Source organism: Caretta caretta, chromosome 3 (assembly GCF_965140235.1).
Source record: "Caretta caretta isolate rCarCar2 chromosome 3, rCarCar1.hap1, whole genome shotgun sequence".
Lineage (NCBI taxonomy): Eukaryota > Metazoa > Chordata > Testudines > Cheloniidae > Caretta > Caretta caretta.
In genome coordinates, this window is record NC_134208.1 from 33,997,493 (window position 1) to 34,020,071 (window position 22,579).

The 22,579-nt window shown below is 39.8% G+C and overlaps 1 long non-coding RNA gene across 4 annotated transcripts in view; it reads right to left on the bottom strand.

Annotated features, from left to right (window-relative positions):
* The window catches only part of LOC125634542 (uncharacterized), a 67,234-nt gene extending 48,342 nt beyond the window's left edge, over positions 1 to 18,892 (bottom strand). The window contains exons 1-5 of one of the 4 annotated variants that reach the window (XR_007355957.2): positions 18,681 to 18,891; positions 17,854 to 17,918; positions 17,636 to 17,735; positions 16,108 to 16,713; positions 8,777 to 8,877 (exon numbers count right to left, since the gene is read on the bottom strand). This is a non-coding gene — a long non-coding RNA (uncharacterized LOC125634542). Of the gene's footprint in view, positions 1 to 8,776; positions 8,878 to 16,107; positions 16,714 to 17,635; positions 17,736 to 17,853; positions 17,919 to 18,680 lie in introns of all 4 variants that reach the window. The other 3 variants (XR_007355958.2, XR_007355956.2, XR_012667564.1) reach the window with 3 other exon arrangements.
* Positions 18,893 to 22,579: the final 3,687 nt, after the last annotated feature.

Below are 22,579 nucleotides of genomic sequence, written 5' to 3' on the forward strand. Positions count from 1 at the left end.
ACTGGACAAAGAGCTAGTCAAAATAGGTAAGGAAACCATGGCTGCCTTGACCACATCAGGGCAATTAGGATAACTCTGGTCTTGTCCTGTCTGATTTTGTTCACCACTTTGAGAATAAGAGGTGCTCGGGGAAACACATAACACAGCTTCTTTGTCCAAATGAGGACAAAGGCATCCCCCCATGGAACTGTGACCTAGACTCCTCCCCTGAACAGAATAGCTGGCATTTTTGTTCATAGCCGTGGCAGAGAGGTCCACTCTGGAAATCCCCAAGTCTCAAATATGTCAACCAAATGGGGGTATCTGGTACTGAAAATGATCTTGGTCTATGACACAATGCATGAATCTTGGGTGGATGGGTTTATTGCTAAATGTAAGTATGTGTCCTGAAGATTGAGGGCCAAAAAACAATCCCCTGAATCCAAAAAAAGGAATTATAGCTGCCAGAAAACCACCCGGAACATTTGAGACCTCATGAATTCGTTTAGGAGTCTTGGATCTTAGATTGATTTCCACCCTCTGTTTTTCTTTGGTACAGGGAAGTACCTCAAGTAAAAGACCCTTCCCAGGTGCTGGGCAGGGACTGGCTCTATCTCCCCTAAATGATCAAGGGGAGATATATCTTCTGTCTCAAGTCTTAGTAGGAACTCATGAGAAGGGTCCCTGAAGAGGGATGTGGAAGGGGAATGAGGAGAAGGGAGGTAGGTAAAATGGATGGTGTAGCCTGATGATATCTCCAGCACCCATTTGTGTGATACACTCCTATGATATCTGGAAATGGGAGAGTCAGTCTCCAAATGCGAGGAGGTGGACAAATTGTTATAGCTGACAGGCTAGAGAGAGGAGAGTGTCCAAACTCTCTATTATGCCATCAGAACTGATGCTTCAAAGATGAAGCCTGCTGCAAATGTTTGCTGGGCAGATTAGAAGGTCTTTTCCTCTGGAACCTATGTCTTCTTTCCATCAGTTTCTGAAAACCAGAGAATTGCATTGGGTGGGATCTTTGAGCCATTTGCGATCTACTGAATTTTCTTGTGTTTGAAGCAGTGTAGATGCCTAATGAGCGTAATGGAGACCTACAGTTTTTAAAAGTGTGCAGTGACTCATTGGTATTCTCCACAAACAACTTCAGACCATCAAACAGGAGATCCTCTACTGCAATAATTCTCAGCCAGGGGTACACGGGTACACAGTACATCCACTCATCTAGTTTTACAGCAGGCTATGTAAAAAGTACTAGCAAAGTCAGTACAAACTCAGATTTCATACAGACAATTACATGTTTATACTGCTTTATATACTATACACTGAAATGTAAGTACAATATTTATATTCCAAATGATTTACTTTAGAATTCTATGGTAAAAATTAGAAAGTACGCAATTTTTCAGTAATAGTGTGCTGTGTCTCTTTTATATTTTTATGTCTGATTTTGTAAGCAAGTAGTTTTTAAGCAAGGTGAAACGTTGGGGTATGCAAGACAAATCAGACTCCTGAAAGCGATACAGTAGTCTGGAAAGGTTGAGAGACACTACTCTACCGTATTCTCTGGGGAAATCCAACAACAGTAGCCAAGATGCCCTATGCAACAACACTGTTGTGTAGATGGAACAGGCTGCAGTATGTGCAGCATGAAGAGCTGTCTAAAGAGATATCCTAGCCAGTAACAATGTAACAATCTTGGCCAATAGCAATGGTAGCATGAAATTGTTCACTTTGGTTTGGAGGAAGATGTTGAATAAAGGAATCAATTTTTGCATAATTTATAAAGTTGTATTTGGCCATAAGTGCTTGGTAATTCATAATGCAGAATTGTAGCGTTGCCAGTGAGTAAGATCCACGCTCTTCTGGTCTCTGTTTTAGAGGTGGACTTATATCAGTGTTTTTACCCCATTCATTTAATGTGTCATCCACCCAAGAGTTAGGTGAAGGATGAGAAAATGGGATCTTGGAGATCTTGGTAGGAACATAATATTTTTATAGGCTCACTTACATGTGGGTTTTACTGTACCCAGGGTTTGCTAAATGGTTTTTGCAGGTTCCAGCAGAGCCTCACTGATAGGAATGGCAACTCCACATGGTGATACTGAATGAAGGACCTCCAACAATTTGTGTTGGAATTCTTTGACCTCCTCAAGAGGTATCTGTAGGGAGCCTGCCATCCATTTAACATGATCTTGAAACTGCGAAAAATCATTGTCTAGAGATGAAGGGGGAAGCATTACTGCCTCCTCTGGTGAAGACGACGAGATGGTAGTCAGCCTCTTTGTCTGCCCTGGTCTCTTGGTCCTTGAACATTTTCTCCTGTTCCTGGGGGGTAAATGCTTGAGTCTCCCTATTATCCACAAGGACTGCTGGGGCACGGATGAGCTAATAAGGGGCATTGTAGTTATGAAGTCTATTTTTTTACAATCTTATGCTTTGTATGATTAAGTTAAAGGGTAATAATGTTACACTTGTGCAAAGTGTCTTGTATTATAAAAAATTCAGCTCTATAGTGCCCCCAACACAGATCTGTGGCTGAATGTTACAATTTACCCTTCGTGCTTAAAATGCATGTTTTAGATCCTTTTGTTTGTGAGATTAAAGTTTATGAATAAATTGGAGAAGAAAAAAGGAACTCATGTGATATATAGGGACTATTAAACTGCAGTTTATATTTATACATATAAATCAATCAAAAGGTATGTTTATTTGCTAAAAATTAGCAACTTTAATTCTTGCCTTCATTTAGTTATCATAGGGCATTCTAAATGAACACTAGATGTTAATGTATTACTTTCATGTTTTTTGATGGCTGACACAGGTACTTATGATAATATCCCACTATTCAGCCCTCACAATAGTCTATTAATATATTTATGGATTATAAAGCCAGAGGGGATCATTCTGATCATCTAATTTGCCCTCTTCTATAACACTTCCCTGAATTAATTCTTGACTGAACTTGAGCCAATCTTTTAAAAAATATCCAATCTCGGTTTAAAATTTTCCAGTAAATCTACCACAATGAACCATTGGTAAGTTTTTCCAATGGTTCATTACCCGCACTGTTAAAAAAAAGTGCCTTATTACCAATCTGAATTTATCTAACTTCAACTTCCAGCCTTTGTGAGATAGATTGAAGGATCCTCTATTATCAAATTTTTGCTCCCCATGCAGCTACTTACAGGTTGTGATCAAATTACCCCTTAACCTTTTCTTTGTTAAATTAAAACAGATTCATCTTGAGTCTTTCACTATAAAGCATGTTTTCCAATCCTTCAATTGTTTTCATGGCTCTTCTCTAACCCCCTTCCAATTTATCAACATCTCTCCTGAATTGTTGACACCAGAACTGGACACAGCATTCCAGTAGCAGTTGCATCTTTGTCAAATATAGAGGTAATACATCCTCCTTACTCCTATTCGATATTCCCCTGTCCCTATACCAAGGATTCCATTAGTCTTTTTGGCCAAGAGTTGCATTAGGACCTTCTGTTCAGCTGATTATTCACCATGAGTTCCAATTAGGACTGGCCAAAAAGGGGAGAGATCCCTTTCCGTGAAAGTTTTTGAGAAAAAGTTTTGTCCGAAAGCATGACAAAACATCAACACCCAAAAATTTCCCCAGAAAGGGATTGAAAAGAAAAACTCCATTTTGGGAGAGGGGAAATTAAATTTTTCAGCTTTATGGCTGCCCTAAGTGAAGGATCTTGTCAATTTCAATGAAAATGACAAGTGCTTTCCAGGCTGGTTGCCCAGCCACTCTGCCTCCCCATCGATCACCCAGAGGTCCCCAGTGGTCTGCCTCTCTGTACCCTGAGTCTGTGGGGGAGGTAGCATTCAATAAAAGTTATGTCAAATCTGTCTTACATTCAACAAAGTGAGTTATGGAGAATTGGCATTTTCTAATGAAACTATGTTTTGCTGGAAAATTTCCAATCAGCTCCACTCTCAAAGTCTTTTTCAATGTCACTGATTCCCATAATAGAGTCCCCCAGCCTGTCAATATGGATTCATTTTTCCTCTAGATGTATAGGTCCAATAACCGTGCGGGACACTACTAGAAACACACCTGCTCAATGATGATCCTCTGTTTGCAATTATATTTTGAGATCTATACAACAGCCATTTTTAACCCATTTAACGTGTGTGATGTTGATTTTGTTTCATTTTAGTTCTTTAATCACAATGCTGGGCAGTGCCAATTCAAATACCTTAGGGAAGCATAAATACATGACACAACACTATTCCTTTTGTCAACGAAACTTATAATTTCAGTAAAAAAATCAAGTTAGTTTGATAAGATCTTTTTTACACAAACCCATTTTGATTGGCATTACGTCAGCACCCACAATATGCTATATTGAAGGCAAGGTGGATAAAAAACAATTATTTTTTTAAATTTAAAAAATATATATTTAAATTGGATTGTTCAAATTTAAATACAAGTTTATTTTTCTAAACAAGCCTATTTAAAATTAAATTTGAAATTATGAAAACCTATTAAAATAATTTAAATTAAATTAAAAATATTAAGCGGTATATTTGCTTGCAAAGTTTTAAAGAAAGTCAAACCACTGAACTGGTTTAATTTGCTAGCTAAGCAGCTGCAACCAGAATTTGGTGAAGTGCTAAACCAACCAGCCTCTACTTCAGGTGCAAAGAGAATATTTTCATTTCAGTTTATTCAACTAGTTCAGTTCAGTAGCTAGTTAATTCAAAATTAAGAAACCAGCTGTTAGTTGAAAATGCTTGGTTTCCTCCTCCAATCTATGAATAAAAACTAGATCTGAGAGGATGAGATCTACTAGTTCTAAAATCTTGAAGGACAATGGTAAACAGAAATGATCAATTCACTAACTACAAATAATACTATGTTTAAACTTTCTGATAAACTTATTTTCTTATATATATAGCGCATTTAAAGTAGATTTATTTAACTAATTTTTTTTTAAAAAAATGTTGTTTGTGTGTTTGTAACTGAATTTGAATTTCCATCCAAATGCAGCTTGACATAAATCAGAATTAAAAAAATAAATCTAGTAAATTAGAAATGCGTCTGTCAGGGTTTCCTCCCCACTCTAAACTCTTGGGTACAGATGTGGGGACCCGCATGAAAGACCCCCTAAGCTTATTTCTACCAGCTTAGGTTAAAAACTTCCCCAAATCCTTCCTTGTCCTTGGATGGCACTGCCACCACCATCAAGTGAGTTAGACAAAGATGCAGGAAAAGGACCACTTGGAGTTCCTGTTTCCCCAAAATATCCCCCCAATCCCCTTCACCCCCTTTCCTGGGGAGGCTTGAGAATAATATACCAACCAAATAGGTAAACAAGGTGAGCACAGACCAGACCCTTTGGTTTTTAGTGTCCTAAAAACCAATCAGGTTCTTAAAAGCAGAACTTTATTATACAGAAAAAAGTAAAAGTAACACCTCTGTAAAATCAGGATGGAAGGTAATTTTACAGGGGAATAAGATTTAAAACACAGAGGATTCCCCTCTAGGCAAAACTTCAAAGTTACAAAAAACAGGAATAATCCTCCTTCTTAGCATAGGAAAAATTCACAAGCTAAAACAAAAGATAATCTAATGCATTTCCTTGCTATTACTTACAATTTCTGTAATTTTAGATGTATCATTTCAGTAGAAGCTGGATTACTTGCTTGGTCTCTCTTTGTCTCGAGACGGAACACACAGAGAGCACAAACAAAACCACTCTCCCCCCCCCCCAGATTTGAAAGTATCTTCTTTCCCCATTGGTCCTTCTGGTCAGGTGCCAACTAGGTTAATAGAAGTGATTAACCCCTTACAGGTAAGTGATTCTGTACCTCTGGCCAGGAGGGATTTGATGTTACTGCATATATAAAGGTTGTTACCCTTCCCTTTATATTTATGACAGCATCATTTGCCATTTTCTAACAATTTCAGTGCTGCCAACCTCAAAAAATCAAAAAATATGAGCCATGTCCCCACAATTCTTTTTTTTTTTTAATCAAATGATGGTTTTAGTCTGCAATGTGGGTAGCCTGCTCAGGGAACTCCTCCCCCCTCCACCCCACAGACACATCATATTCTACCAGGCAGGCACACAGATTGGTTCATGATTAAACCCTTCATGAACACAATTGCAAATGCTACCACTATTACTCAGTATTTCTCAAACCAATTATCTTGCATTAGACTTTGTCTACACTGGCAATTGAACGACAAACCTTTTGTCTTTCAGAGGTGTTGAAAAAAAAAACCCTGAAAAACAACAAGCAAGAGTGTGAACAGCGCACTGTTGGCAGGAGTGATCTCCTACTGATAATGCAAACGTCGCTCGTTTAACTACATTGCCAAATTTACCAAACCATTATAATTATACTGGTAAATTACCCTCTGGAAACAAACATTGACAAGAATAGCCAATCCTTGTGTATGCTCCAGATGTTCTTGGTCAAACAAAATACAAGGCCAAACCTGTACATCAAAGATCTTGTGCATTTTGAGGTGATTTGTGACAAACTTTTTTACTTTGCCATCAAAACGATTTCAGTATAAATCATGTAATGTTAATCATATTTTCCACACGTGATTAGATATGGCCTACTCAAGATTTTTCCTTTTATTAATGTATCAGTTACAATTACTGCGATATCAATTCTCATTGGCATATTGTCAATCTAAATTTTTGTTTCTAAAATTTTAAATTAATTACTATTTAGTTAAAATGCTATTTTTAAAAGAAGTGCTCCCGGAGAAAGTTTACTGTATTTCCATTCAACAAGCACCTTGCAACCATACAAAAGGCAGTACTTTTAGGGGTTTGCACCACTAAAGAATTTATCTTTCCCAGTCAAGAATTTGCCAATTAAAGCCCAAATCTGCAATGTGCTGAAGAGGAGATAACCAATGTCCTGTAGGATTGGGTTCTATTATGTTTAATTACCAACATTAATAGATTCATAGAGTTTAAGGCCAGAAAGGACCATCAGATTATCTAGTATTTCACATGCCATTAAATGTCATGCAGTTACCCGCGTACTGAGCCCAACGACTGGTCACTGACAAAAGCATACATTGTGTTTGACTAAAGCATATCTAATAAAAAGGCATCCAGTCTTGATCTGAAGACATCAAGAGATGGAGAATCCATCACTTCCCTTGGTACTTTGTTCCAACTGTTAATCACCCTCACAATTAAATTTCTTAGTCTCCAAATATCCACAAATCCAATATCCTCCAGGGATAATGGATGGTTTGCAAAGGCCTGCAGTTTTCACCTACAACACTGAGATTTGTCTATGATAGATCATCCATGACAGCGTTCCAATTTCCTCCTAATACCACTGGGACATCAGCTCTGATGGATAAAATGTCAGTTATTTCTGCAATAAAGGGTTCATTCCCACCATTATGATTATATACACTCCCTAAAATTAATCTCTTAGTATTGGATTATCCTGGATCTGCCCTCTATATCTGACCATGACTGAATAAATTGAAAAGGTAGGCTCTTATGGATTGATATCATTACTCCCCCACTTATGCAGTTGAAAGAGGAGTGATATTCATATCCCACCCATAGTTTTTAAATTCTGTTGGCATTTTCATTCCTTATAAGCGTTTCCTGAAGAAAAGCCATCTGACATCCATTTGATTTTAAGAGCCTTGAAGTTTTGATTCTCTTGGAGTTTTCAGTAAGCCCCCATACATTCCAGGAACAAACCTTAACAGAGTTCATGAAAAATTCCAATTGACACCCAATAGCTTGGCATCCTCCAAGTGCCTCTCCATACAAAAAACAAACAAACCAAAAACAAAGGAAACATAGACCGCCCACCTTACTCTTAACATACCAGACTTCCAATATGAGCATGTTCAGGTCCCAGATGGTGTATGCTTGCACCCACCCACCCCATGCATAATATGAATTAATTAGGAGTCTGCCAGAAATATACCTATATTTACCAATACCTACATATGCCAAGGTATATAAATGAATGAAACCTACTGCTTAATAGTGACAAATGCATAAATAATAGTACATAGTATATAAATGTTCATATTCACATGGTATATAAATATTTATACCAATACACAAATGAAAAAAGTAAACATGAAGTGACAAATGATGTGTGCAAATAAATAAATATAAATATATTATTACCATACACGTTATAAATACATAAACTTTAAGTATGGGTTGAAAAAGTAAAAATAAATATACAAGTGCTCATATAAAATGATACATGTAATCACAAATAACACACAAGTAAATAGATATGAATATATTAGCATCATGTATATATTATAAACATATACATTTAAGTAGAAATAAAGAGATACGAATAATATAGTTATTAATAATATATAGATATACTTATGTTTTCTTAACATATTGAAATTATTGATTATCAAGCTATATTAAATATCCTAACAGTACTACTTATACCCTATAAAACTAATATTAAATATGCCAGATGCAGGTACCAACTGTTTTCAGTTCCCTTGAGACTGAAGAAACAGTAGTTAACCCCTTTGGCTCTCTGCACTTCCATTTATTAAACAGTTGAAGCACCTTTAAAGAAAAATACAATTTTTTAGGTATACTCTTGGAGTGTTCTTCAGAAAATCGAGTCCAGTACCACTTCTTATCTCACCAACTCTCCTTCCATGCTAATCTGGATTAATCCCCATTTTAAATACATTAATAGCTCAAAACTCAGAGCATACTAACCATAAAAAATATTACTAACTGGACAACTTTAGCCTCCTTCACATATCTTTGTGAAAACTATCACTTACCAACAGAGCAAGGTCCTTTCTACAATAAGCTTTGATTTGAAGTTATGAAGGAGCTTGGGAATTGTTGGCAGGCTGCACATAACACTCCACTTGAAGTGCACCTTAAAAAGTATGTTAGTCAAAAACATTTTGTGAGTAACACATACAAATGGCTGAACTCCTTAATTTATCTAATTGACTATACCATAAAAGAAAAATAAGAGAAGGAACTAAACATCTCCATTTCCTCCGACACGTGGGATAATATATTGCACAATAGATGCAGAACATTCAGTTCTGTTTTTGCATTTCTTTCTGAACAAAATTCTAAATAGATATTATTGGACCACTGAGGGACTGCATGATGCTGGAGTTACCCCAACAGGGGATGGATGGATCACTTGATGATTACATGTTCTGTTCATTCCCTCTGAAACACCTGGAGTCAGCCACTGTCAGAAGACAGGATACTGAGCTAGATGAATCTTTGGCCACACTGACTTAGACCATATCACACAGTAAATGTTGGAGATGTGACAGCTCCAATGCAGACCTGTCACATACAGTCTTTGAATGTCAAAGTATATCCACATTCTGGAAGGAAATGTGTGGTGCTCTATCTAAGGCCAAGTCCTAAGTCCAGCAACCTCTGTGTTTGGGGCATTCTAGAACATCTACCCTGTTCTAGTAATGCCAGAAAATGGATTGCTGCAGCACTTATAGTGGCCAAAGAGTCATTTTACAAAAATGGAAATCTGCTATTCCTCCCACGTTTCTGGGATACAGTAAGCAAATACCGTTCACTGCTCCTGATGGAATACTGATGTATGGCCAGTAGCTGCTTCGAGAGACTTCTCACCAAAAGGACCCTTACAACAAGATGTGAGCTTGGCTTTTTCTAAGTCTAAAAATTAATGTTGCAGAACAAAACCCAGAGAACAGAAAAAAAAGGGGGTGAGGAATCAGAAAAGAAAAGCTCATTTGAGCCATGTGGCGGAGAAGCCAGCAAGAGATTTCCCCACACAAATACCCCTTGCAGACAGTCGTACTGGCAAAATCCTGCCGATGTCCTCCTGAGGCTGGGAAACTCTGTTCTGCCCTTAAAAGCCACTGTTTTGCTCTAAAAATAAAAATCACTCCAGGAAAAGAGGTAACACAGAGCAACCTCTCAACAGCACTCAGTCTTGGGGAAAAAAGCATTAACCTCTATTAACTCTACAGTGATCCATGGGATAACTCTGCCAGCAAAGTTGGGGGGGGACACAGCCTTTCAAGAACCCTGCAGAAGACCCAGGTGCACAAGTTCCCAATTGCACCCTTCCAACACCAAGGCTCAAAACACCTTTCACATGGCCAGTTTACCACTCTTCCCCCGCCCAACCTCCTCCACTTCTGCCCCACCTCTATTCCTCCCTCTCCCCATCTCCCAGTTCTCCCTCCCCTTCCCCCAACCTCTTTCAAACCTCCTCCCTCTCCCCCACCTCCTCCCCACCCCTAGCCACCCCCATTATCCCTTCCCCCATGTGAGCTCCTGCCAGGATTCCACCCCTCTGTGGCTGTGTGTCCTCCTCAATGTTTCCCTTCGAGCCTAATTCCCCTTTGCCTCGGTATCTCCCCTCCCCCATGCATCTGCCCTGCCATCCCAGGTTGAGGGAGGAGCTACTAGGTATGAGGCCAGAGCCACCCGATCTACCCCTACTCTGCACTCAGGGTCCAAGCAGACAAGGAGAGGTCAGCTCCAGGGAGCAGCCTCCCACCTGTTCAGGAGCAGGACAGAGCACCCTCTCAGGGCAGGAGACTGTTACTAGCACTGTTTCCTCTGTGCCCAGCTGATCAGATCAATGGTGCTGAGCTGCACTAAGAAGCAACTTGGGACTGCTCCCTGCCTCCCTTCCAAGTGAGAGCTGAAACAAAGTCAGGGTTGAGTTGACAATAGAAGGGAAGTTATCCTCCCTAAAATTACCCCCATGATAATGATGTATTAAGGGAGCATGCAACAAATATATTACTACCTATAAGAACATAAGAACGGCCACACTGGGGCAGACCTAACATCCATCTAGCCCAGTATCCTGTCTTCCAACAGTGGCCAGTGCCAGGTGCCCCAGAGGGAATGAACAGAACAGGTAATCATCAAGTGATCCATCCTCTGTCGCCCATTCCCAGCTTCTGGAAAACAGATGCTAGGGACACCATCACTGACCATCCTGGCTAATAGCCATTGATGGACCTATCCTCCATGAATTTATCTATTTCTTTTTTGAACCACCTTGAACCCTGTTATAGTCTTGGCCTTTACAACATCCTCTGGCAAGGAATTCTACAGGTTGACTGTGTGTTGTGTGAAAAAATATTTCCTTTTGTTTGTTTTAAATCTGCTGCCTATTAATTTCATTTGGTACCCCCTTAGTTCTTGTGTTATGAGAAGGAGTAAATAACACTTCTTTATTTACTTTCTCCACACCAGTCATGATTGTATAGACCTCTATCATATCCCTCCTTAGTCACCTTTTTCCAAGATGAAAAATCCCAGTCTTATTAATCTTTCCTCATACGGCAGTCATTCCATACCCCACTCATTTTTGTTGCCATTTTAGGAACTTTTCCAATTCCAATAGATCTTTTTTGAGATGGGGTGACCACATTTGCATGCAGTATTCAAGATGTAGGCATACCATGGATTTATATAGAGGCAATATGATATTTTCTGTTTTATTATCTATCCCTTTTTTAATGATGCCCAACATTCTGTTAGTTTTTTGACTGCCGCTGCACATTGAGTGGATGTTTTCAGAGAGCTAGCCACAATGACTCCAAGATCTCTTTCTTGAGTGATAACAGCCAATTTAGACTCCATCATTTGTATAGTTGGGATTATTTTTTCCAGTGTGCATTACTTTGCATTGATCAACACTGAATTTCGTCTGCCATTTTGTTGCCCAGTCACTCAGTTTTGAGAGATCCTTCTGTAGCTCTTGACAGGCTGCCTGGGACTTAACTATCTTGAGCAATTTTGTATCATCTGCAAATTTTGCCACCACACTGGTTACCCCTTTTTCCAGATCGTTTATGAATATGTTGAATAAGACATCACTATTTACCTCTCTCCATTCTGAAAACTGACCATTTATTCCTACCCTTTGTTTTCAATCTTTTAACCAGTTACCAATCCATGAAAGGGCCTTCCCTCTTATCCCATGAGAGCTTACTTTGCTTAAGAGCCTTTGGTGAGGGACCTCGTCAAAAGCTTTCTGAAAATCTAAGTACACTGTATCCATTGGATCCTCTTTGTCCAGATGCTTGTTGACCCCAAAAAGAAATCTAGTAGATTGATGAGGCATGATTTCCCTTTACAAAAGCCATGTTGACTCTTCCCCAACAAATTATGTTCATCTATGTGTCTGACAATTTTGTTCTTTACTATAGTTTCAGCCAGTTTGCCCAGAACTGAAGTCAGGCTTAACAGGCCTAAAACACTGAGTTTCAAAGTTTAGAGTCCAGTCCTCCATGTACTGAGGGTTAATAGTAATTTTGCCAGTGATTTCAATCTCTTTCTCTAGTTATTTATAACACATTCATCAATATAGTATCTGAGCACTGGGGACTAGGATCAGACCCTTACTGAATTCTAAATAGTTATTCTGAATTATGGCCATGCCGATTCCTGTGATGCATCCAGCATTAAAAATCAATGCATATTTTGGGTCTCTGAAGTATACGCTCTTATTTAATGATCAGTTCTCTTGCTGTGAGCACAAAAGCTACACAAGTTATATTAATGCTCACATTCAAAAGGGTTACCTAAGTGACTTATGCATCCTCTGATGCGATCATCCTGGTGGACAGTAGCTGACTTTGTACAGAAGACAGGTACTGCCTGTGGGAACCTCCACTTCCCAGCTTCAAAAGGATCTACGTAGATGTTTAGAGAAATTTACACCAAACCTAGTGTGGAAATGCTGAAAGATCAAAGGTGAATCAAAAGGAACTTAGAGTAGCAAACAGGATAATAACATCTCCCTCAACAAATGTCTTCACATACTGCCCCTAAGGCAGTTTGAAAGCTCATAGGTACATTGCCTATAAAGTATGCAATGGAGCCAGATGTTGCCAGTGGAGCAATGTATTCCACGGCTTATGTGAAACAGAGTACAACCATGCCCTGGGCCCCCAAATGCTCTTGACTCCTGAAAGCAACAAAATGCATGTAAACAACATCATGAGCATCAGTAACAGAAAGGCAAATGCTGCAGCAATATGGGAATGACTGTTTATTCACTGTGCACCAATCTTCATCCTGCCTTCTCTGGGAGCAAGAGATACATTAGCCCTTTATTCATGCATATTCCAGCTCTGCTCCACCTGATTAATTTTGAGGATGGTCAAGCATGGTGCTGAATGTGGACAGAAGGGCTCCGTGTGGACTCTGTGTTTGGGACTCTTCCTCAACTGGGGCAAAGGTCAGGGATAAAAAAAAAAGTATATGGATCAAAGGAATATGTTTTGCCTGCATTAAGGTCTCCATTGCTACTGCAAGCTAAATATATATTTTTAATTAAGTAGATGGATTTATTTTTTTTATGAGCAATACAATATCACTTGGTATTTACAAGATATTTCTAGAGGCTAAACAATGTACGTTAGCCAGATTTGGTTTATCTCTTACCAATCCATATACTGTATAGAACCTAGAAAACACAACTTTAGGCACAGAGGAAATACAGTCTAGAGGAGTGAACAGAGTGGAATAATGCAGACCAAACACTAGCCCTTTCCAGAGATCCTTCCCATGTAATTTGTGGGATTCATGTACTTACAAAAAATGCCACCCTTTCAATCTCTGTAGCAAAGTGTTTGCAATATTCATTTCAAAGCAAGGGAAACAAGAATTCATATAGAGCAAAGAAAGTTAATCTGCATCCACAGTGCACTTCAATCTTTGAAAAGTTAATCAAAAACATCAGTACAGACCTGCTGACTCCTGCCAATTTATCCCTTTTTTGCCCGTTTATAGGAAACACAAACACACTAATAACTCCGAAATATTTTGTTTTTTGTTACTAGACCTAGGCACACACACACGTAGAATACTGCATTATATTTGCATACATTACAAATACTCATTAAGGGACTAAGTGCTGAACGCACATCATCCCCCCAGATATCTTTGTACTGTATACTGTATTTTCCAGCCCTTATCTGTTTTGGATTTTGAGGCTGATGAGCCTTAAAAAAAAAAAAAAAAAAGATAATGAATCATAACATCTGTTCTCTTTTCTAATCAGAATCCTTCCTTAAACTCTGAATACAATAGTTCTTCTATAGAAGGCACAAATGAGTCTGCAACTAAAATACTCTCATTAGATGAAGAAACAGGTAATGCTGTTGTGACTATGGTTACTGAAGGAAACACCATGCAAAACGATAGCATTGAATGCAATTTTCTGGGATTCTTCCTGTGAGATGTACCAGCTTAGCAAGGCTAACTTCAGCAGTAGTGCAAGCAAGGACAGAGTATATTATCAGACCAGGAGATGAGAGCTCTGAGTTCAAATGGGGGCAGCTAAACAGGGGACCCAAACCCAGTATTTACACACTTAGTTTGGCGCACAGATCTGTGTGAAATACCCATATTTTGTACCTATGGACCAATTTGTATGAAATTCCGATTCAGATGCTCTTTTAAGACATCTGTGTTTGAAAACTTATCTGATGTGTTTATCACAGTCATTCATAACAAAGTTTCTTCTAAACAGCTATGATACAAAACCAAAGAGTGAAACCCTGGCTCCACTGAAGACCATGAGAGAATTTTACTTCCTAATTACACAACTGATGCACAGTAGTTTGCTATGTATGCTTTTCACCTTTCCAAAACAAAGAGTTAAGGTAATATTTTTCAAACAATACATGATACACACATTTAAGGTACAAATGGGTTTTGTTACAGGTACATAAAAGTGACTCAGTACTTTGCGTGAATCTTCATATGTTGGGAGGAAAGTGTCAGAACAAGGGGCTATTACAAGTGTGGATAAGAGGAATCCCTAAGAATGATCTATATTGCTCTTCAAAAATTTGGCATTGTGTAATGACAAGCTGTACTTCATTAAAGACTCTTCATTAATGTACTCTAAGTAGTGGTAAGATTACTCAGGAAGTGAGAGGCAGAAATATAGTTTATAAACTGGGAAAAGATTACTGTTACAGCCTAGCCCAATACCCATCTGTATGGTCACCAGTCTGTTGTGAGTGGACTCAGTTGCTGGGTCCCATGTGCTCTCTAGCTCTGGGACCCTGGGGTATAGTCCCAAGCTCAAACCTCTTTTATGACTCCCCTCCTTGAGTGGTGGGATGCCACTGTCCAGTCACATTAGTCCTTGAAGTCAGTTCCTGAGACATCCCCCACTCCCAAGCAACTTCAGTTGCTTACATATGCTCCCTCAGAGTTCTACCTGGGCTGTAGTCACTTTGGGTTTACTCATTTAATTCTTCTGAAGACATCACAGCAGGAAAGCAAGGAACACAAACAGAATGGGGGGGGGGGGATCTCTTAACCACATTGTCTTTAATCTTAAAGCACTCAAGAGACAGATCTTTGAAAAAACAAAGATCCTGAGATGCACCCTCACCTAGTCTGGTTCACTCTTTCTGTGAGTCCACGGTTTGTCAGCATTATAGGCTGGGCAGAGACCCTCCTGCCCTCTCTCTCTCTCCTGCAAACCCTTCTTACATGTGGCAGTGGGCAACCTCCAGCTGCAGAGAAGAACCTTGCTCTTAAAGAGGGCCTCTATCTCTCGGCCATGTATTCAGACTGTGAAGTTCCATACCCACCAGCATGCTTGCCTGCCCCTTGTGGGCCTCTGTGTAGAAAGACCATCATTCCATGTGGGTTTGCAGAAGTGGAAAGTCAAAATTGATAGTTTCAGACTGCAGCCTTACAGGGCCGGCTCTAGGTTTTTTGATGCCCCAAGCAAAAAAATTGCCACCCCAAGCTCTGAGAGCGCAACTGCCCAAGCAAAAAAAAAAAAAAAAAAGATGGCCAGAATGCCGTCCCTGGAATTGTTCCGCCCCAAGCACATGCTTGCTTTGCTGGTGCCTAGAGACACTTCTGCAGCCTTGATGTGTTACCCGGGGTTCTTTCAACTGAAAGCTCTTGGTAACTTTTACTCTGTGCGAGGTGGTGTCAGGAAATAAGTCAGGGGAGACACAGTCGTCTGACCGATAGATGGCTGGCACAAACAAGACAACACAAGAGTGCTTTCACTTAAAGCTAAACTTTACTTAGTCTCAAGCATTTATTCACACGTCCACAACAGGTTAGTAAAACACCCCCAACCCTTGATAATTACCAAAGCTGAGTGTGGCTCTCCAGTGGCACAGCAGCAGCCCGTCTGCTAGTGGGGAACACAAGATGCATCCAGAGGAAGAGTCCAGTCCTGAAGAGTCCCATTACCTCAAACTTTCCCCCCTTATTTATACTTTACATTTAGTAAAAGAATGACTTGTCCCTTAAAGAAAACTTGTTAAGCAAGCAGTTCCAATGGTCAAGCAAGAGGCTCCTTCTGATTATTGATTAACCAGGTGTGGATTTTTCCAGAGTTTGCAGCCTTGAGGCCCCAATAGACATTCCTGAGGCACATCCTGCTCTTCTAAAATGTATGTTTCAACAATGTCAACACAATTCTTATCAGGAAGGACACGGGGTCAAGCTGCCCTTTCTGTGGCACCCAAAACCCCCTCCCCTCCTTCCTTGGTCAAGCTGAGTTTGCTACATGGCCACTTTATGGCCTGCTGACTTGGCTGCTTTTAGCAATAAGCCATAGTGGTTTCAGACACTTTACTGGTTTGCTGACATCTCCCCATACAGATGGCTCTCAGTGGTGGTCCTTCAATAAAGTGTCAAATGACTTTCCAGGGCAGGGCAGCTATCTGGGGTGCCACGAAACAGGTTGAAGCTAAGAAAATCCAAATGAATGCAGCCAGAGACAATACTTCAACAGAGGTAAGAAACAAACTTCACAATTTGATACAGTCATATCCCATTCCACCACAGTTTACATTAAGAAAGAATTGAGTCTTACATTTCAAACCAAAATATGGCATATCAGATCTAGAAGTTGGCAAACATACCAAATGGATCATGGGTTCAGGCCAGGTCTACACTACAAATTTTTGCCAGCATAGCTATGTCATCCAGGTGTGTGATGATGTGTGATCTGTGACTATCGTAGCTATGCTGGCAAAAGCCTTTAGTGTAGTTATACTGGCAAAACTGCAGTTTTACCAATACAGATTATTTTGCTTGGGGCGGGGCATGTGAGCTGGAATAAGCTGTCCCAGCAAAAACAGAGTTTTGCCAGTATAAACTATGCGTACAGTAGGAACGCTTTGCCAGTATAGTAAACAAGTATTCCTATACCATCAAAACACTCCTAGTATAGAGCAGGGTTTAATTTCCAAACATTTTCACCTGAAGTTCAATGTGCTCCCAGACTTTGAGTTTTTGCCAAACTTTGTAAAATTCATTAGGCCAGATTCTTTGTACAAATATACAGACCTTTTCCACTCAATTCAATGGAAACCACCCACATGCACCGAAGGAGAGAAGTTTGCCAAGAATTTTGCAAACAATCATAAAAAGAAAAGGACCACCCATGAAAGAGATGATGGATGGTCCACTGGTTAGGGCACTAGACTGGGCCTCAGGAGACAATTCAATTCCCTCCTCTGCCACAGACTTCCTGTGTGATCTTAGATAAATAACCAACAGGCAGATTTTCAAAGTTATTTAGGCACCCAAACATGAAAACAGGCACCAAGTGGGGTTTTCATAAGCACTTAACTCCTATTGATTTTGACTGGAGTTAGGTGCCTTACCTGCTTACGTGCTTCTGAAATTCCCACTAGACTCCTGTCTGCAACATTAGGAGCCTTCTAAATATCTGATCCTTCATCTTGCGGTGCCTCAGTTCCCCATCTGTAAAATCAGAACAACAGTATTTCCCTACCTCACACAGGCGTTGTTAGTATATATATAATTGAAAACTGTGAGTAGTTTAGGGAGATTAACAGAGCTGCTTGGAAAAGAGAAATACCTCTTAGCTGAAATTCCATGGAAAATGCCATCCCTTTTGGTGGTTTCCAAATGTTCTAACCATCCCTAGGCAATAAGATGGAGCTTGTTATGGGAATGTAGCAGCTCAGAGAGAATATATCATTTTTTACTTACCACTGTATTGTCACAATAAGGCACTGGAATTAGTATCACAGAAACCAAAATCTTCAGTTTTTAAAACGAGTCAAAAATATTAGCATGAATCATCCAACATGTCCATGAAGATATAAAGGTTTAGTCTCTCCTAGATGCACAGCTGATTCCTGTTAATATTAATGGGGCATTGTGCACTGTAGTGGTGCTCTGGTCGTCCCTCCCCTTCTGGGTTGGAGGGAGGCCACACTGCCTCCCTACATAGCTGGGATCACTGCCTAGTCTTGGGAGAATTAGCAGCCTAGGAATTAGTGTCCCAACTGCGCTAATGGGCAAAACCCCAAACACTCTATAGGCTCTGGCTCTTAGACAGGAACAGAGCCACCAAGGAGCCCACAGACTCTGGCCCTCAGGCAGGGGCAGAGCAGTGAGTAGTCTAGCATCTGAGTTTTAGAGGACGATAGGCTAACACCAGACACCTGGCCCACCGTGGGGAAGCTGCAACCCCAGGGGTGGGGTGGGATGGAGTAGGAGGACCCAGGCCCACCCGACTCCACCAGGTCCCAGCCCAGGGCCCTAACACTGGTGGAGTGTCCTGCCACGGGGTCAGCATGGGATCCAGCCACAACACGCTGGCCATGTTTCAGGCTGCAATACAGCCAGACTGGAGTCGGCTGTCCCTGGGCCACATCCTCCCCTCCCCTTGAGGTGTACCTGGATCAGTGGGTGTCCTCCGTCTCCTCAGGGGAGGTGGCCAGCAACAGTCTAAGCAGCTCCCCTGCAGACACAGGCTCCTTCGGGAGAAGGCATCTCTTGGTTTGGCAGCGAAGTCAGCAGCCTGGAGTGAGCAGGATGCATCTGTTTCCCTCCCTCCTGCAACTGTGCTGGAGGCTTCGCCTTTTATACTTCTTGTCCCACCTTTCCACTTGTTGCAGGAGGGCAATGCGGGTCTGGCTCCGCCCACCTGGGCACAGAGGGTGCTTCCTACCCTTCCGGGTTGGACGAAGGTCACACCCCCTCACTACATGCATACTGAAGAGATAGAACAGACTCCTTAATATACTAAAAAGTGTCTTTCAACATTAATGAGAAAGAAACACACTTGTATACGCTACACGTAAGCTGCTTTGGGGATGGGATTACATGGACCCTAAAATAAGTCCACAGAAATAGTAAATCAAATCACTGACATTATTATTGCTGCACAAGCCTTTCCTTACACATACCTTTAAAATGGAGACACTGAACAAATTAGTCCCGGTGAAAAGCTGTATTGATTAACAGAGCTGGTAAACTAGTAAACCAACAGGTTGATTGTTTACTTCTGTCCCCATTTAGTTTCCATTTGCACTTGCTCATCATGGTGCATAAGTACTATGGGCCTGATCCAGAGCCCACTTAAGTAGGTGGAAAGATTTCCTTTGACTTCAGTAGGCTTTGGATCAGGCCCTATGCAAAGAACTGTGGACCAAGGACTGGTTTATTTCATTTCTCTTCTTTTCCCCTGTCCCTTTCAGAGGAGGCGGTTGGAGTGGGGAGGGAAACAGACTCACTCAAGACCCCTGTGTGAATTGTCACACTACATCTTCTGACCTTTGCTTTATTAGTTGAATTTCAGCACAATTAATTTAGTGACTGAAAAACTTTTCAGATTGCTTTAATGAATGTGCCATTCAGTTAATGCTAACTTTTAGTGTATTGTATTTATTATGAAGCATGTACCCTAGAGTGTTTCTCGAGTGAAAAACCAAAGAAAGTTAATCAAATCATATCAACACATTGCCAGGCAGCTTCAGTGACATGGCCATTTCATGCCAAGACCAAGTTTATTAAGGTGGATCATTTAACCTAGCTTCTGCTGGCTTAAATATGATAGCAGCTCTATTCAAAGAGGAAAGAACAAACCATTTTGGAATATATAGGCAACTTTTAAACCTTACAGGCCTTAAGCCCTACCACCCTTACTCATGCAAGTGGTCCCATTGAATGAACATATTATTCACACCAGTATAGCTCTGCAGGGTAGGAGCTTCAGTACGATGTAGGTCAGAGCCTTGAAACAAAATGAGTGCCCAACATTATCAGGAAATAAATGAAAGCACTTCAAGAAACATCTACACAAAACTTAAAATAACTCTTATGTTCTCTTCCCAGCATTCTTCTATATTTTATTTTAAATGTATCTCTTATTTTTATTTGTTTCATGTTTCCCCAGTTCCATCAAAACACCAAATAATATTTTTAAAAGAAGATATTAACAAAACCTACACTAATCAATTTAACTGAGCTTTGCATGAAAATGTTTTATAGTACTTTTATTTCCCTTTAGTCAACAGTACTGCCAGAGTTGAGAAGACAAACAAAGGGCTTTTCTGTGACTCTCCTTTATTGATATTTCTAGATCTGCTCAAAAATGGAAATAATTTTCTGTGAAAAATATTGGTTTTTTTCTTGGTTTTTGACATTTTAAACATTTTTCAAACAGCTATAAAAGTGGTCAAAAACAGAAAACTAATTTAGTGAAAAAATTGACTTTTCTCCCCACTTTTTGTTAAAAATTCCAGAGCTTGTCAGAAAAAAATTGCAGTTTTGATAAACTCAAATTTGCACTTGGCCCTTGTACAGCCATTCAGAATGTACAAGAAACCTCTTGCTGAGTTTATTTTACATATAAATAAGCTTCTGGTCCTTTAAATTTCAAGGTCTGACCACAGTACTATAACACAGTCTTCCTTTCTAAGATTTGGATGAGAAAGTTTGGTTAATGACATACAGAGTGCAGGGACAAGTGGCATTTGTGTCTCATGGCAAATTCATATTTTATTTAGACTTTGACATTTTGATCTTTATCGATTGAGGTATTTAAGCTTACATAACTTACAGTTTGCTATAGTATATTCATATGTTGTGTGCATTATAGCCAATTACTAAATATAGAAATTGATCAGTTAAACCACTGTATATAATAAATAATAATAATAATAATAATAATATAGTCTAGATTAAGCTTTATTATCTCCAGCAGAAGAATGGGACTTTTGCGTCCAAGGTCTTTTGCTTACACAATGTACAATGAAGTGAGCTGTAGCTCACGAAAGCTCATGCTCAAATAAATTGGTTAGTCTCTAAGGTGCCACAAGTACTCCTTTTCTTTTTGCGAATACAGACTAACACGGCTGTTACTCTGAAAACTGTTTTATGGAGTATCATATGTGTAACTGCTGCCATTGCCACCTTGTGACTGGAGTTCTTTTATTTTCTTTTTGCAAATTTTGATTTGCTGACCAATTCTCCTGTATTTGTAAGGTTTTCTGTCACGACAGTGACACCTGCTGTTGAGAGCAAAGTTTAAAAAATTCAAAGAAAAAAAGACAATCATTTCCAAGGCAAAGATTGCTTACAGGCCTCTGACATCTGGGAGTTGTATCTTCTCCTTTGTGAGGTGGGCTAGAAAGAAAAGAAAAAAAGATTCAAAACTTAAATTAGATAAGGGGTAAAATTTTCAAATGGAATCTAAATCCTAATGACTTTGAAAGAGATTTAGGATACATTATCTACACTGCAATCAAAGATGTGATTGCAGCTATAGGAGGCATACCCCTTATAGCTTTAATCTACCTAACATGGCTAAAAATAGCAGTGAAGACAGGGCAATACAGGCTTCAGCATGGGCTGTACAAGTCCACCTGGTCCCCCTGTATACGCCTTTGCATTGCTAGCCTAGACGGAAGCCTGTACCCCATGTCGTCACTTCTATTTTTAATGCTAAATTAGAGGTGGTATGCCTGCCCAAGAAGCAACCACGCTTTTGATTGCAGTGTAGACAGACCCTCTGGCTCCCTACTCTCTTAAGAAGCCGATTTTTGAAGGTTTTTACGTACCTAACTCCCATTGAACTAAGCACCTACAATCCTTTTTAAAATCTTATCCTAAGTCACTTCTGAAAATGGCATTTAGGTGATTTTGAACATTTGACCCATTGTTCCTTGGCCACAATCTTCTCATACAGAGAAACATAAATAGTGAAGAGATCTTTTTGCACAAGGGAATCTGGTTCATGTGTTGGCACAGCTGGTATGGTTTTTCCACTAACTCAAAACACTGACTTTTCAAGTCAGTTGTAGTACGATGAGGCCAAAATTCCTAATAAAGACAAAGTTTGAATAGAGAAGTGAAAGAGCTTTGTGCAGCTTTTATTGTTTAATGTCTTTTCCCAAGGAAAATTTGTGTCAGGTCTATTTTTCTACTTCTTTAAAGGAAACTAAAGCATTCTCTTTTAAAGATATATTTATCTATATCCCAGCTAAAGAAGATATAGTTGTGTGATTGCAAATCATGGAATAATGCAGCAAACTGCATGTCAGTAGAGTGGAAGTGGAAACACACACAAGCAGTGGAAGTGGAAACACACACACACACACACAATGTTGTAAGAGAATTCCTATGTGCTAGCATACATAAAATATGAGCATCACTAATAAACAGCAGCTGTAGTATATAACAGGCTGGATCTTTGCGTGGAATATCTTTAAGGTGTTTTTGGCATAGCTTCCAGGACTGTCTTGACCAACACTTTCCCAGATGTGTAGGATTATGGGATATATCTGTTTGAA